The 15,334-nt window shown below is 43.3% G+C and overlaps 1 protein-coding gene and 1 pseudogene across 1 annotated transcript in view; both read right to left on the bottom strand.

Annotated features, from left to right (window-relative positions):
• The window catches only part of LOC125152970 (zinc finger protein 345-like), an 80,312-nt gene that overhangs the window by 39,775 nt on the left and 25,203 nt on the right, over positions 1 to 15,334 (bottom strand). The window lies entirely within an intron of this gene.
• Positions 12,894 to 15,117, bottom strand: LOC125152975 (eukaryotic translation initiation factor 4E-like; annotated as a pseudogene).

Raw genomic sequence — 15,334 nt, 5'->3', positions numbered from 1 at the left:
CTTTGTGATAGCACATGTCCCCGTTTCTGCAGCAGTTAAAACATCTAATGCCATTTTATGTTGTAAAACTGCCTTATGCATTTGTGTCCCTTCAGTATTTCACAGGGAAATGCTACTTTGAGTGTCATTTAAGGCTTTGACCACGTACTTATTTCCACGTAGCAAACAACATCCTCCAGTCCCAAAGAGGGATCAAAGGTGGTCATACCAATGAAACAGAACATGTCCACTGTTGTTTTACACGTAGAAGGTCGGCTGGGTTGCTAATGGTCCATGCATCCAGGCAACACCCGAAGTACAGGGGCTTCTCCAGCCTGGGTGAAGCCATGGCCACAAGTTAGAGCCACACACACACTGGGTCCCATTCAGGGCTCATCATCTAATTCTGGGCCTCCTTGAACTACAGTTAGGATATCACGGGCCAGGGAGGGTGGGTGATGGGTATTGAGGAGGGCACCTTTTGGGATGAGCACTGGGTGTTGTATGGAAACCAATTTGACAATAAATTTTATATATTGAAAAAAAAAAAAAAAAGAATATCATGGGCCATTTGGTTTTGGAGGGCCACCTTTCCAGAGCACTGTGGATACCAGGCCAAAAGTAAATAGCAATTAATTTTTTAAGGCCTGAGCTGTTTGCTAAGTTATCTGTACACTAAAAAGGATGGTCTGTTGTCATTTTGTGGAGACCAAAGTCATCCAGGTCTAGGGACAATTTCTCCTAGCAAGGTTTTTGTCACCTCGATGGCCTTTCTACTCAAATGAGTGGCCTGGTGTAAACCTTATTTTACCTTCCATTGGCTATTTGGGGGGGGGGGGGGATAAAGATTTTTCCCTCATTATTAACAAGCCAGTCCTGTGCATTTTTTGAACATACTCGTTCCTGGGCTATGTGAATGTTTCGGTGTTGAATAGACTGGTGTTATGGACTTTATTGGAGTTAGACTGGTTTAAGACTTAGCATTTGTTTATTTGGTGCTGCCCACTTGGCTGCAGGGCCTGCCAAATTGTTTCCTTTAGATCCTAAGGTCATATCTTTTTGCTGTCTTTTGAGGCGAGTAACAGTCACCTCCGTCAGCAGGTGTACAGCCTCAAGAAGAGTCATCACTTAGGGCCCCTGTTTGATTGGGGAGTTGTTATGACTTGATTATAATCCCCTTTTCTTCCAAACTGGCCCATGTAAGATTAGGAAGGCACACTTAGTTTATTTTGAGGTCCTATGCCAATTTTAAAGCACAGACGAGTGCTGTTATCGCCGCTTTTGGGGCAGATCTATTTGCCGGGAGGGCTTTGGCTTCAACAGTTTGAGTCAGACTGACTACAGTCTATCCAGCTTTTCCTATGCCCTTTTCTCCCATGAAACTTCTGCAGGGGCGCCTGGGTGGCTCAGTCAGTTAAGCGTCCAACTTCAGCTCGTGTCATGATCTCACGGCTCATGAGTTCGAGTCCCACATCATCAGCACTGAAAGCAGTGAGCCTCCTTCAGATCCTCTGTTCCCCTCTCTCTCTCCGCCCCTCCCCCGCTCACGCCCGCACGCCGCTCGCTCTCTCAAAATTAAACATTAAAAAAAATAAAGTTTGACAAGTGTTAGGTATTATTTGAGGTATATCTAAGAGCATAGCCTGGTATTTAGTAAGTCGACCTCCCATCATCCACTGGTGGCCTTTGGTCTCAAAGCACTCTGGCCCTGATGTGGAGTCATTATTGTCAGGGACTGTCCCACTGTTAAGTTTCAAGGCTTCTTCTACCAGGAGGGCTGTTGTGTGCTTGGATAAAGCCTCTATTTGGAATTGTACATCAATAGAGGTGGTTCCTGGGACAAATAGGACTAAGGAATAAAACCATCAAGAAGCCCTCTTTGAAGTCTAGCCTTATCAGTATCCTAATTATGAGGAATCACTGACAAGTGGGAGAAGACTTGTCTCAAGAGATCAGGGCATCCCCAAGTACACCATCCAGTCCAATCATAAGGAAAGTTTAGTCATCCATTATGCCCACAAGTCCATAGTTAACCCCATGGAGTGGGGTATGCTCTGGCTTTTAAGGAGAAATTTTTCCATTCCAGCCACACAGAACTGATCAAGGTGATAGCTGAGTGACATAATTATTGAGGAATCTATCCCATTTTCCAGCTGTTCACATATTCACATATCCACAGGGTCCTGTTATCCCCAGAGAATAATAGGCATGAAGACTGTCTATACATGAGCTATTGTGTCAATTTCTCTGAAGTTCACCTCAAATTGTCCGGCCTGGGCAAACAACAAACAACCAGAACTGAATATCCGTAAAGATCAGTTATTGAAACATAGTTTTTTCTCTCCATAATCACCCTAATTTCCAGAGAGAGCCAAATGAGGCTCTCATTTGTTTTCATTTGTTTGACAAACAAATCCAATTTTTAACAAACTTGGCCTATTATTTACATAAACTGAGTAAGAATAGTCATTGACCATACAGATCTTTTAAAATCGTTTTACTTAGGGGCGCCTGGGTGGTTCAGTCAGTTAAGGTCCAACTTCGGCTCAGGTCATGATCTCACTGTTGGTGAGTTCAAGCCCTGCATCAGGCTCTGTGTTGACAGCTCAGAGCCTGGAGCCTGCTTTGGATTCTGTGTCTCCCCCGCTCTCTGCCCCTTCCCCACTCGTGCTCTGTTCTCTCTCTCTCTCTCTCTCTCTCTCTCTCTCTCTCTCTCTCTCAAAAATAAACATTTTAAAAAGTATTTTTGGGGGGCACGTAGGTAGCTCAGTTGGTTGAGCATCCAACTTTAGCTCAGGTCATGATCTCACAGTTAACGGGTTCAAGCCCCACATCGGGCTCTGTGCTGACAGCCCAGGGCCCGGAGCCTGCTGCAGGATTCTGTGTGTGTCTCTCTCTGCCCCTCCCCTGCTTGTGCTGTCTCAAAAATAAACATTAAAAAAAAAAAGTTGTCTTTTTAATTTGCTTTACTTGAACTTCTCATGAGGAATCTAGATTGAACTTTTAGTAGCCTGTCTAGGCCAGAAGCCAAGCCAAGTACTTGCCACCAAACATGCCTGCAATATCTATAGATTTGGGTGGATTCCTCTGCTCAAGATCCCCAAGATATCCTCAGATTCCTGCACTCGCCAGGAAGTGACATTCTCTACTCACATGGTGAGGCTGCTGGGAACTTTGTAAGAAGGTATCAGGCCAACATCCCCAAGAGGCACCATTGGCTCCGTGTTTCATAAAGTCAACATCAATTCCTTAAAGCCATCTAGTCATATCTGAGTCTATGCATGTCTCTCAAATATGACATTCCAGTCAAAGCTTTGGTAAAATAACCAATGTTTCCAATGGTGTCCTGTTGCAAGGAGAATAGATTCTTTATGGAACTTTTGCAAATAACTATGACTGCCAAGGAAGAAAGCATACTCACTGAGACTTTTTGAATTTCAGAGGGTTCAGGTAGAGAGAAAAGTTAAATGCTTCAATTTTTTCACAAAGGAATATTTTATCATATTTTTGTCAGTCATAGATACCTTAAGAGAAAGTTTCCTTAATCTGGAAGAGCAAACATTAGAGAACCAGCAATGTTTCAAAGAAGAGTCATAAAAACTAATCGCTTTTTTTAGTTCATTTTGTCCCATGTTACTAATTCTTCAATTTTTTTTTTAATTATTTTTTTAACTTTTTTTATTTATTTTTGAGACAGAGAGAGACAGAGTATGAACAGGGGAGGGTCAGAGAGAGAGGGAGACAGAATCTGAAACGGGCTCCAGGCTCTGAGCGGTCAGCACAGGGCCCCGACGCGGGGCTCGAACTCACGGACCGCGAGATCATGACCTGAGCTGAAGTCAGACGCTTAACCGACTGACCACCCAGGCGCTCCACTAATTCTTCAATTTGAATGCAACCTTTTTAGTTCTGGAAATTCTTACCCATTTGAGTTTTAAGATCTTACAGATATGTATTTGTCCTAAAAGTCCTTTTTATGAATCCCCTTATATGCTCTGTAAGAGCACTGGAACAATTAAAATGACAAGGACCCAGAAATTGACATTGTTAAAGAACTGAGAGTTCATTATAGTGCAACTGACAGGGAAAGTCAGTGATTTCTGTGACACAGAACACAAACACCTCCATAACCTGCACATCTTGATGACCTTAAACTACAACATACCAACGAAACAAGACTAATTAGTCAAAAAGATTCCCTTTAAGATCTAAATCTTGGGGAAGTTTGTTAAAACCTAAGAAAGTTTTAAAGCACATGCCTAAATAGGATTAGGATCACCAAAGGCCTGATAAAGTCAAAACACAGAAACTGGTTTTTCTAGGCTGACAAAGAAAAAGAAAACCATTTTGTTTACATTTTCTTATCAAGAGAAAACCAACAATCCAGGAAACTTTGTCTTTTAAACAAGAGAGTAAACAGAATGTGCTTTTTATTTTTTTTTATTTTTTAAAAAAATGTTTATTTATTTTTGAGAGAGAAAGACAGAGCACAAGTAGGGGAGGGGCGAGAGAGGGGGAGACACAGAAGCAGAAGCAGACTCCAGGCTCTGAGCTGTCAGCACAGAGCCCGATGCGGAGCTCGAACCCACAAACTGCAAGATCATGGCCCGAGCTGAGGTCGGATGCTCAACCAACTGAGCCACCCAGATGCCCCAGAATGTGGTTTTTAAAAATCTATTCATTTCAACTTTAGTCCATCCTGACCACACATAAAATTCCTTTCCAAAGATTTCTCTTCACAAACCTTCTACAACTTTCCTTTGCATTCAGATTTTGTCCCAAGTCATTGCTCTCCAAACAACCAGGACAAAATTACCTTCAACAAAAATGTATTTTCATTCCTTACATTTTTCTTACACATCTCATCTCCTACTTTTCTACATACAGAGTTGCTTCCTTTATTTCCATCAGTCTTGATTACATTTAGCAGAATGTAGCATTCTTAGGAACCTTAGTCTCCAATGGGAACTAAGTAGTAACCAATTGTGAACTGTTATACCAGAATTCTTTAGATGGAAAATTCATGAATCAATCAAACAGAAAGCACATTTACCAACAGACCCAAATATCCTTAGTCTCTCAGCAAGAGAAAGTCAACAGTAGATACACCTTATGTTTAGTAATCAATGCCTTATCCTATTTGGAAAACACATAGATAGAAATCCAATGAATTCAATCCAAGGAAAGTTTTAAAGTCTCAGGTTACCAAAAACTTTGAAAGCTATCTTAACAATTACCCATGAAATCTTTGAGACAAAGTCAACCGTTTTTTTTTTTTTTTAATTTTTTTTTTTTTCAACGTTTATTTATTTTTGGGACAGAGAGAGACAGAGCATGAACGGGGGAGGGGCAGAGAGAGAGGGAGTCACAGAATCGGAAACAGGCTCCAGGCTCTGAGCCATCAGCCCAGAGCCCGACGCGGGGCTCGAACTCACGGACCGCGAGATCGTGACCTGGCTGAAGCCGGACGCTTAACCGACTGCGCCACCCAGGCGCCCCCTTTTTTTTTTTTTTAATTTTTAACGTTTATTATTGAGAGACAGAAAGTGAGCAGGGGAGGAGCAGAGAGAGAGGGAGACACGGAATCCGAAGCAGGTTCCAGGCTCCAAGCTGTCAGCACAGAGCCTGACACAGGGCCCGAACTCACAAACCCCAAGATCATGACCTGAGCTGAAGTCGGACACTTAACTGACTGAGCCACCCAGGCACCACAACCATTATTTTAAGTCACCTTTTTATTACAAATTGCAACAGAGAACACGAGCTTATTTGACCTTTAGTAAACATTGGTGGAATGAAAGTGTCATATTTAATGATGATAACTCTAAATTTAGACATGTCTATTTTAATTAAACTACAAACTTAAATTTGAATATGAAATTATGTTCCACCTGGGTGCACACAAAAATCCATCAATTTAGGGGCACCTGGTGGCTCAGTCAGTTAAGTGTCTGACTTTGGCTCAGGTCATGATCTGGCAGTTTGTGGATTCAAGCCCCACATCGGGCTCTATGCTGACAGCTCAGAGCCTGGGGCCTGCTTCAGATTCTGTGTCTCCCTCCCTCTCTGCCCCTCCCCTGCTTGTGATCAGTCTCTCTCTCAAAAATAGATAAACATTTTTTTAAAAAGTCAATTTGGGGGCGCCTGGGTGGCTCAGTCGGTTAAGCGGCCGACTTCAGCTCAGGTCATGATCTCACGGTCCGTGAGTTCGAGCCCCGCGTCGGGCTCTGTGCTGACAGCTCAGAGCCTGGAGCCCGTTTCAGATTCTGTGTCTCCCTCTCTCTCTGACCCTCCCCTGCTCATGCTCTGTCTCTCTCTGTCTCAAAAATAAATAAACGTTAAAAAAAAAAAATTTTTTTTTAAAAAGTCAATTTGTTCCCCATTGTCAATTTTTACCTGGGACACTGGTGGGGAAATCTGAAGTGGGTGGCCCAAAGGGGATGCTCTTTGCTCCCTGACAGCGAGGGTAAGAGGAGAAGGCAATGGGTGCCAGAGACACCACGGATGGTATAGGAACCACTTACACAGACCGCACTCCAAGTGGTACAGAAACAGGAGGGAGACGCAGAAGAGGCGAGGTGCTGCCAGAAGGCAGAGAAAGAGGGCTCCCAGTTCTAAACCTCAGCCGATTGGACAGATGAGCAGATGCCATGTTTTTTTCTACCAAAATGGAAATATGCCATCCATGTCAGGCTGGAGAAGACAGGGAATTTCCCCAAAACAAAGGGAGTTTTGGGAGCTGTTTGGGAATCTTTCTGAAAGTCCGCATCCAGAGATACTGACTCCAATTATAGCCATTAGCCTGGAAAATGAACGGGAGAGAAGCCTCCACATCTTTTAAGAGGAACAGTGAGAGCCAGCGTCCCATTCATTAGGGATGGCCTGTGTTTTGTCCAGCAACCTGGACAAAGCCTGTTTAGGCAATTATCCTCCGATATGTCAGGAGGGAGTTAACTGGCCTGGTTACTGACCAGACACGTTTTGCCAGAGCCTCTTAGTTCCGGATCCTGACTTACAGCCCTGAAGGCCTGGACCTAGGGTAACTGTCCATTTGCCCTATTTCCTGCACAAGAGATCTAACTGATAAAGCCCATTGAGGCCATGCAGTGTTACAGATCAGTCCTTTCCTAAATTTTGTAATCCAGATTGTTTCCAGCGGGTGAAAAGGCATTCCAAGGGAAAGTCCCTGGGAACTGAAGAAGAGAGAAGGTCCATTACGAAGAAAAGGGGAAGGGGAGGCAGAAGAGACAGAAGTGCCACCAGAAGGCAGACAAAGAAGGTTCTAAACTTCATCAGCTGGGACAGATGAGAAGGCACCATGGTTTGTTTGGTTTTGCTTTTTTCCCACCAATGTGGAAATATGCTGCCCATGTCAGGCCGGAAAAGGCAGGGAATTTCCCCAAAACAATGGGAGTTTGGGCACCTACTTGGGGATATTCCTTAAAGTCCCCATCCTGGGGTAGACTAACCACACTTGGCCCCAGTTGTAGCCATTACCCCCGGAAATGGATGAGGGAGAAGCCCCCCCCCCATACAACAAGGGTAACATGAGTCTGTTAGGAGGAGGAACAGTGAAAGAGGGCAGCGTCCCCCTCGCTAGGGATGGCCTGTTTCCTCCAGCAACCTGAGTTCTATTAGAAGGAGGCCTATTTAGGTAATTATCATCCAATATGTCAGGAGGGAGTTTACTGGCATGACTAATAACCAAACACATTCTCCAACAGGCCCTTAGGTCCGGATCCTCCTTTACAGCCTTGAAGGCCTGAACCTAGGGTACACCTCCATCCATTCACCTAGTTTCCTATAGAAGAGATCTGATAGATCCTACTGAAGCCATACAGCGTTATAGATCAGTTCTTTCCTAAACTTTGCAATCCAAACTGTTTCCAGTGGGTTAAAAGGCATTCCAAGGATAAGTCCTTGGGAACTGAAGAAGAGAGAAGGTCCATTACCAAAAATCCCACCCAGCTCCTGGTGTCGAAAGCAACTGGCGGCATCCTTCGAACGAAAATCACTATTGATCACTGCCTACCATAAAGGGCCCGTAGGAAGGATGCTAGTCTCCCCCCATTCCTCGTTGCACCCTAGGCTACAGATGGGTGCCTGTTGAACGGACTGAAGTACCGTGCCTTATGGTGGGCAAGTACCGTGCCTTATGGTGGGCAAGCCTTCTAGTGACGGCTGCACTACTGCTTTCCTGTGAAGGCTGTGCTGTTGTTTTTATTTTTAATCTTTTTATTTATTTTTTTAATTTATTTTTATTTAAATTTTTCAATTTATTTTTTTAATTTACATCCAAGTTAGTTAGTATATAGTGCAATGAAGATTTCAGGAGTAGATTCCTTAATGCCCTTTATCTGTTTAGCCCATCCCCCTCCCACAACCCCTCCAGCAACCCTCCGTTTGTTCTCTATATTTAAGTCTCTTATGTTTTATCCCCCTTCCTTGTTTTTATATTATTTTTGCTTCCCTTCCCTTATGTTCATCTGTTTTGTATCTTAAAGTCCTCACGAGGGGCGCCTGGGTGGCTCAGTCGGTTAAGCGTCCGACTTCAGCTCAGGTCACGATCTCGCGGTCCGTGGGTTCGATCCCCGCGTCGGGCTCTGGGCTGATGGCTCAGAGCCTGGAGCCTGCTTCCAATTCTGTGTCTCCCTCTCTCTCTGCCTCTCCCCCATTCATGCTCTGTCTCTCTGTCTCAAAAATAAATAAACGTTAAAAAAAAAAAAAGTCCTCACGATCAAAGTCATATGATATGTCTTTCTCTGACCAATTTCGCTTAGCATAATACCTCCTAGTCCCAACCACGTTTTGCAAATGGCAAGATTTCATTCTTTTTGATTGCCGAGTAATACTCCATTGTATACATATACCAAATCTTCTTTATCCATTCATCTATCAACGGATATTTGGACTCTTTCCATACTTTGGCTACTGTCGATAGTGCTACTATAAACATTGGGGCGCACATCCCCATTCAAAACAGCATACCTGTATCCCTTGGGTAAATACTTAGTACTGCAGTTGCTGGGTCGTAGGGTAGTTGTATTTTTAATTTCTTGAGGAACCTCCATACTGTTTTCCAGAGTGGCTGCGTCAGTTTGCATCCCTCTGTGCTGTTTTCTAACCCATAGAAAACGCTAAAACAGTTTTACAAGGGGAAATCACCCAATTCGGTAGTCTAAGTAGTTAGCAGAGGACACTGATGGAAAACGGTAAAGATAGAAATCCATCATGGTCTAAACAACATTCCATCACAAGTAGTCTTTACAAGCAACCTCTCTAGGAAATGGCCCCCACTTGGGATTTAACTCAATCGGGTACTGGTTTCGGCCGGCTCCCAGGGCAGGTCCTGCAGCCAGAAGTAGCTAGACCAGGGATGTGGAGAGGATCACATTAGAACCATGAGGACTCACATAGGAGTCTTAAGACTGGCAGCAATGCTAGTCACAAGTGGCTGTCCCGTGCCCAAGACAGACAACTTTGTATAAGGAAAGGAATACAAAAGAGGGCATCAAGTTTCTGAGCCTTATTACCATCGCGGCCAAGGTACTAACTTCCAGCCAAAAGGCAGGCTTTCTCCTCCATAGGGTAGCCACGGGCTAGATAGAGGATTGCAGCATGAGCAATCCACAGGAAAGTGTTCCAATAGACTATACTCCTTGAAAGGCCCCTGAAATGAAAGTAAAGGAAGAGAAAATAATGCTCCTCAGGTTTGCACCAAGGCTCAGAGTCCAAATGAGAAGGCTCAACCCCACGTTAGGACACCAAATGATGTGGTTTGAAGTGTTGGGGTCCAGAGCCAATGGCCAAAAAAGAATTCTTGAGATGTCTTCAGTGCAAAAAGGCGATTTTATTGAAGCATGGGACAGGACCCATGGGCAGAAAGAGCTGCACTGGGGTTGTGACAGATGACTGATTATGTACATTCAGATTGGGGGAAGGTTAGGGATGGCCTAAGTCTCTACGGAATTTTGGAAGCAAGGTTTCCAAGACATTGAGGGGGTTAGCTTTTGTGTAAGAAAAGGTCATTTACCACTGTTTAGTAAAAAATCAGTCATGAGACCCTTCAGATGTGTATCAGAGGCCATATGCTTGGAGGATGATTGTCAGCATGTATCTTGTAAGGTTAGAGACAAAGGAAGTTTCCAAAGAATTTTTCTATGTTAAAGTAGACTTAACAGGATCCTGGGCGGGGGGGGGGGGGGGGGGTCAGGATAATGTTAAGCTAAGATTCCCCTTTTGCCCTTAGCAAAGTGTCAACATCCAGGCAGCTGAGCTCCCAGAGGAAGGTCACTCTGCCTGTTTCAATGGGCCGTAAGCAGTAAAGAAATTTAATTTTTCAGTTGATTTGGTTTCCCACATCACTCATTAAAGTTCTAGTTTTACTACACAGGTAAAGTTCTTCATGATGATTCATTCTCTGACGCTCAATGAGCAATGATGAATGGTTCAAGATCATCCCACATTTACGATGTTTATAGGTTTCTTTTTTTTTTTTAAGTTTATTTATTTTTGAAAGTGCGAGCAAGTAGAGAAGCGTACAGACAGAGAGAGGGAGACAGAGAATCTGAAGTGGGCTCCACACTGATGGCAGAGAGCCCAACAACAGGCCTGAATTCACGAACCACGAGATCATGACCCGAGCTGCGTTAGACACTTAACAGACTGAGCCACCCAGGTGCCCCTAAAGTTTATAGATTTCTGAACTAGGAGGGATTATTTGTTGGTAAAAGACTAAAGAACCCTCACTAAAGGGTCTCTCAAATTGATTCCACTTAGCATTTTTAAATTACTGCTGTTCAGAAATATTTGACTAGATAAGTCAACCCAACCCTATTTTCAAAATGGTTCAAAGAATTATTTTCAGCATGCACTGGGTACTTTTCCACATTTTCCAACTTTTCTTTCCATGAACTTGAATGTTTTGATATTTGGTCTGAGTCTTCTCGTGCAGTAACACACTGTTTTGGAAAAGTAGCCAACTTACAAAGGGAATTTTTCCAAAATGTTTTATATCCTTCATCATTTTTGGCAAGAAGATTCTTATTGTGGCCACTTGTCTCAGTTTGGATATGTCCTTCACAAAATCCCTGCTGTCCTTCACTATCTTCATCATCGTCCTAGTCTATCAAGTGAAAAATCTCAAGGCCACTACTACATGAATGTCTTCCCACCGAGACTCTGCAATGAAGTTTCTATGCGTGGTTTTGGCCGGAAGGCCTGCATGTCATGAGAAGATAAAAGACATCAAATAACACACAGAAGAAAACTCATTGCCCTTACTACTCGCAGATGAGTATACTTAAAAACTCTAATATGCAGGGGCACCTGGGTTGCTCAGTCCATTAAGCGTCTGACTTTGGCTCAGGTCATGATCTCATGCTCATGAGCCCATGTTGGGCTCGGTGCTGACAGCTCAGAGTCTGGAGTCTGCTTTGGATTCTGTGTCTCCCTCTCTCTCTGCCTTGCCCCCCACTTGCTCTCTCTCTCTCTCTCTCTCTCTCTCTCAAAAATAAACATTAAAAAATTTTTTAACAAATAAATAAACTCTAGTATGCAAAGATAAAATCAATCCGAGAATGTCAGCAAGATAATGGAGTAGGAACCATGAGGACTTCATTCCTCATTGGAGACATGAATATATACACAATATATAACCAAAGAGCACTTTTGGGACTCCATAAGCCAATCCAGAGGTCACAACAAGCCATCAAAGGTGAAATCAAGAATAGTCACATTGAAAAGGGAAGGAAAGTTTGTCACATGTGCCCATAAGGGTTGTCTTCCTTCTCTAGCACACCACGTGATGACTGTGAGAAAACTTTCAATCCCTCCTTTTTGCCTTGGAGACAAAGAGAATATTGGACGATGTGTCCCAATCTGTGACTTTTCGTGCAAGCGCGTCAACTTACTCCGTTTTGCATGGCACAGAGTACAAGACAGAATGGCAGATAGCATGAATGCACCATTAGTTGTCATGAGTCAAAAAGGCGAATGCTGTGTTGGCACCGGAGAAACTGTAGTCCTGAAGATAGACGTCAGGAGGAGCGAGATATCATTCGTGCTTAAGAGAGAGAAATTTTTGGTTGCTTGGAAGTTACACGTACAACGACCAAACGGGTGTGAGCAGATGCAATTATTCTAGTCCAGCTGGCTGTCACTGGTGTGCTCCTGAAAACAACCACGTCCACAAAGACTAGAAGACATAGCTCGCTTAAATTCCCAAATCTCAACAAGAGATCAAAAACCATACAAAGAGGGGCGCCTGGGTGGCTCAGTCAGTTGAGCGTCCGACTTCGGCTCAGGTCATGATCTCACGGTCTGTGAGTTCGAGCCCCATATCGAGCTCTGGGCTGATGGCTCAGAGCCTGGAGCCTGCTTCCGATTCTGTGTCTCCCTCTCTCTCTGCCCCTTCCCTGCTCATGCTTTGTCTCTGTCTCAAAAATAAATAAAAACATTAAAAAAAAAAACAAAACCATACAAAGAGACAGAAAAACATGGCACAGTCCAAAAACCAAGATACAGGGGTGCCTGGGTGGCTCAGGTGGTTAAGCGTCCAACTTCAGCTCAGGTCATGATCTCACGGTCCGTGAGTTCGAGCCCCGCGTCAGGCTCTGTGCTGACAGCTCAGAGCCTGGAGCCAGTTTCAGATTCTGTGTCTCCCTCTCTCTCTGCCCCTCGCCCACTTGCTCTCTCTCTCTCTCGCTCTCTCTCTCTCTCTAAACTAAACATGAAAAAAATAAAAATAAAACCGGAGAGCCTGAGTAGCTCAATCGGTTAAGCGTCCGACTTCGGCTCAGGTCATGATCTCGCGGTCCGTGAGTTCGAGCCCCGCGTCGGGCTCTGTGCTGACAGCTCAGAGCCTGGAGCCTGTTTCGGATTCTGTGTCTCCCTCTCTCTGTCCCTCCCCTGTTCATGCTCTGTCTCTCTCTGTCTCAAAAATAAGTAAAGGTTAAAAAAAAAAATTAAAAAAAAAAACAAGATACATCTGCGGAAAGTGGCTGTAGGCAATGGGCATCTATATTACTTGGTATACAATTCAAAATAACCATCTAAGTGATGATTAAATAGCTAAGAGTAAATAAATCAATTAAATAAAATATGGAAACTATTCTGGAAGAGTATGAAAATCAAGGAATGAACAAAAAATGAGACCTAAGTACAATAACTGAATTTGAAAATTCACTAGAGGCATTAATTATGACTTGATCAAGCAGAATAAAGAACTAAAAAACTTGAAGACAAGTTATTAAAATTATCATGTTAGATAAAAAAAATAATAAAATGTGGGCATGGGACGAATGCCTGAGGGACCCATTGAACACCATCAAGTCAACCAATATATGCATCAAGGGGACCCAATACGGTACTGAGAAAGAAAAGGGGGCAGAGAGCTTGTATGAGCAATTAAGGACTTAAATGTCTCTCCTCTGCAGAAAGAAACAGACCTACAAAATCAAGAAGCACAATGAGTTCCAAATAAAATAAACTAAAAGGCGTCCACACAGATACACAATACGATCACACTGTCAAGTATCACAAACAAAAAGAAGATTTTAAAGGAACAAGAGAGAGCAACTCAGAGGATACAGGAGAGTTTTTACAGAATGATCGGTGGATTTCTGAGCAACAACCTTGTATAAAGAAAACCATCTATAGTCTATTAATAGACATGAAGGAAGGAGCACCTGGGTAGCTCAGTCAGTTAAGTGTCTCTTTTTTTTTTTTTTGTACAAAATTAATGTTTGTGTCATATTCCTGGATCCTTCACCAATGTTACATGAGGAAAAAAACAAAAGCAAAATAAATGAAAAACTGAAATCAGAATCACTAACGTTATCAAGTAGGGAAACAAATAAATTAAAATCTAGCAGCCATCAGCAAGAGTACAGCAAAGACAATGCTGTAAAAAGAAACAAAGAAAATTGCTAGAAAACTGTATGCATCACACTCTTCCAAACCAGCAAAATATGCTCCTGCATACAATGGAACATAAGCAGAATTTTTTTCCCTTTAAGCTATAGAAATGCAAGTTCTTTTTTAAATATTGTGGATGCGTAAAATGTGTTTATAATGGTAATTCTACTAAGCTATTACAGAGTGGGCCAGGAACACATTCATGGATTCTGGGGATGATGTGTACCGTAATTCTTTGATTGGGATAGTGGACACTCTAGCCAAACAAACAAACAAACAAAAAAGCGAACACAGAAGTACAAGACAAAGGCGAATGAGACTTCTCTTATATCTTAGCAACATTTAGATGGAAATCAAATTTAAATGCAGTCCACTCTGCTTTGGAAGAGGCTTTGGTTCAGCTCCCAAATCTCGACTGCTTGACGCAGTCTCCTATGAGAATACTCAGAAGGTGTCTTCTCAAACAACAAACCTGTTTTTAGTGGTGGAGCCAGGCTCTTAGTAGCTGTGTTTGCATGGGACTGATAACCGATCACTATCTTTGGAGGAAGTCCTCACCTTTCCTTGTATGCCCTCCCTATATGTGTAACAGCCTCTCTGTTTTCACATTCAATGGTCCATATTGCTCTCTTGTCACCTTTAGCTCTAACGTTAACAGCTCCACATACATCACCGCTGGAGTCATCAAAAGATTCTCCAATAAGGCACGGCAGTGTCTCTAGCCAAAAGCCATCCAGATCACTTCGTCTCTGCCGTTCGATGTAATTAACCATCGTCCTCCTCGTTTGATTTTTCTCATCTTCCCACACACGCTCAATACCATCCTTAAAAAGTGAGTAGTCACAGCCAGGCATTAAATTACTAGACAACTGGATGTGGTTGTACAGAGCCCAAAAGTCTTCAACGGTATCAAACTTAGGTTTGCTTGCCAAGTTTTGCTTTTATCATTTTTAAGAAACCAGAGTGCCCATCTGTTCTGTAAAGGAAGTTTAATACAGTGTTCTGGGTTAGCAGCCTCCTGATTAGATTCTGTTTTCTCTTCTTCTGAAGGGGGGTGGGGATTAGGAGTAGGGGTGGTTTCCGGTTCCACAGTCGCCATCTTGTGTCTGATCTGACACAAGTCACATCAAGTGTCTGACTCGTGATTTCGACTCAGGTCATGATCTCAGGTTCGGAGTTCAAGCCCCACATCGGGCTCTGCACGGACAATGTGGAGCCTGCTTGGGATTCTCTCTCTGCCCCTCACCCTCTCACTCTGTCTCTCTCCAAAGAAATAAATAACATTTTTTAAAAATAGTGGAGGAGCGGGACCCCTGGGTGGCTCAGTCGGTTCAGCTTCCGACTTCATCTCAGGTCATGGTCTCAGGGTTCGTGAGTTCAAGCCCTACATCGGGGTCTGTGCTGACAGCTCAGAGCCTGGAGCATGCTTCAGATTCAA

The sequence above is a fragment of the Prionailurus viverrinus genome, chromosome E2 (assembly GCF_022837055.1).
Source record: "Prionailurus viverrinus isolate Anna chromosome E2, UM_Priviv_1.0, whole genome shotgun sequence".
NCBI classification, from domain to species: Eukaryota; Metazoa; Chordata; class Mammalia; order Carnivora; family Felidae; genus Prionailurus; species Prionailurus viverrinus.
Note: the sequence above shows the minus strand (reverse complement) of the source record. Positions and strands in the feature narration are given on the sequence as shown.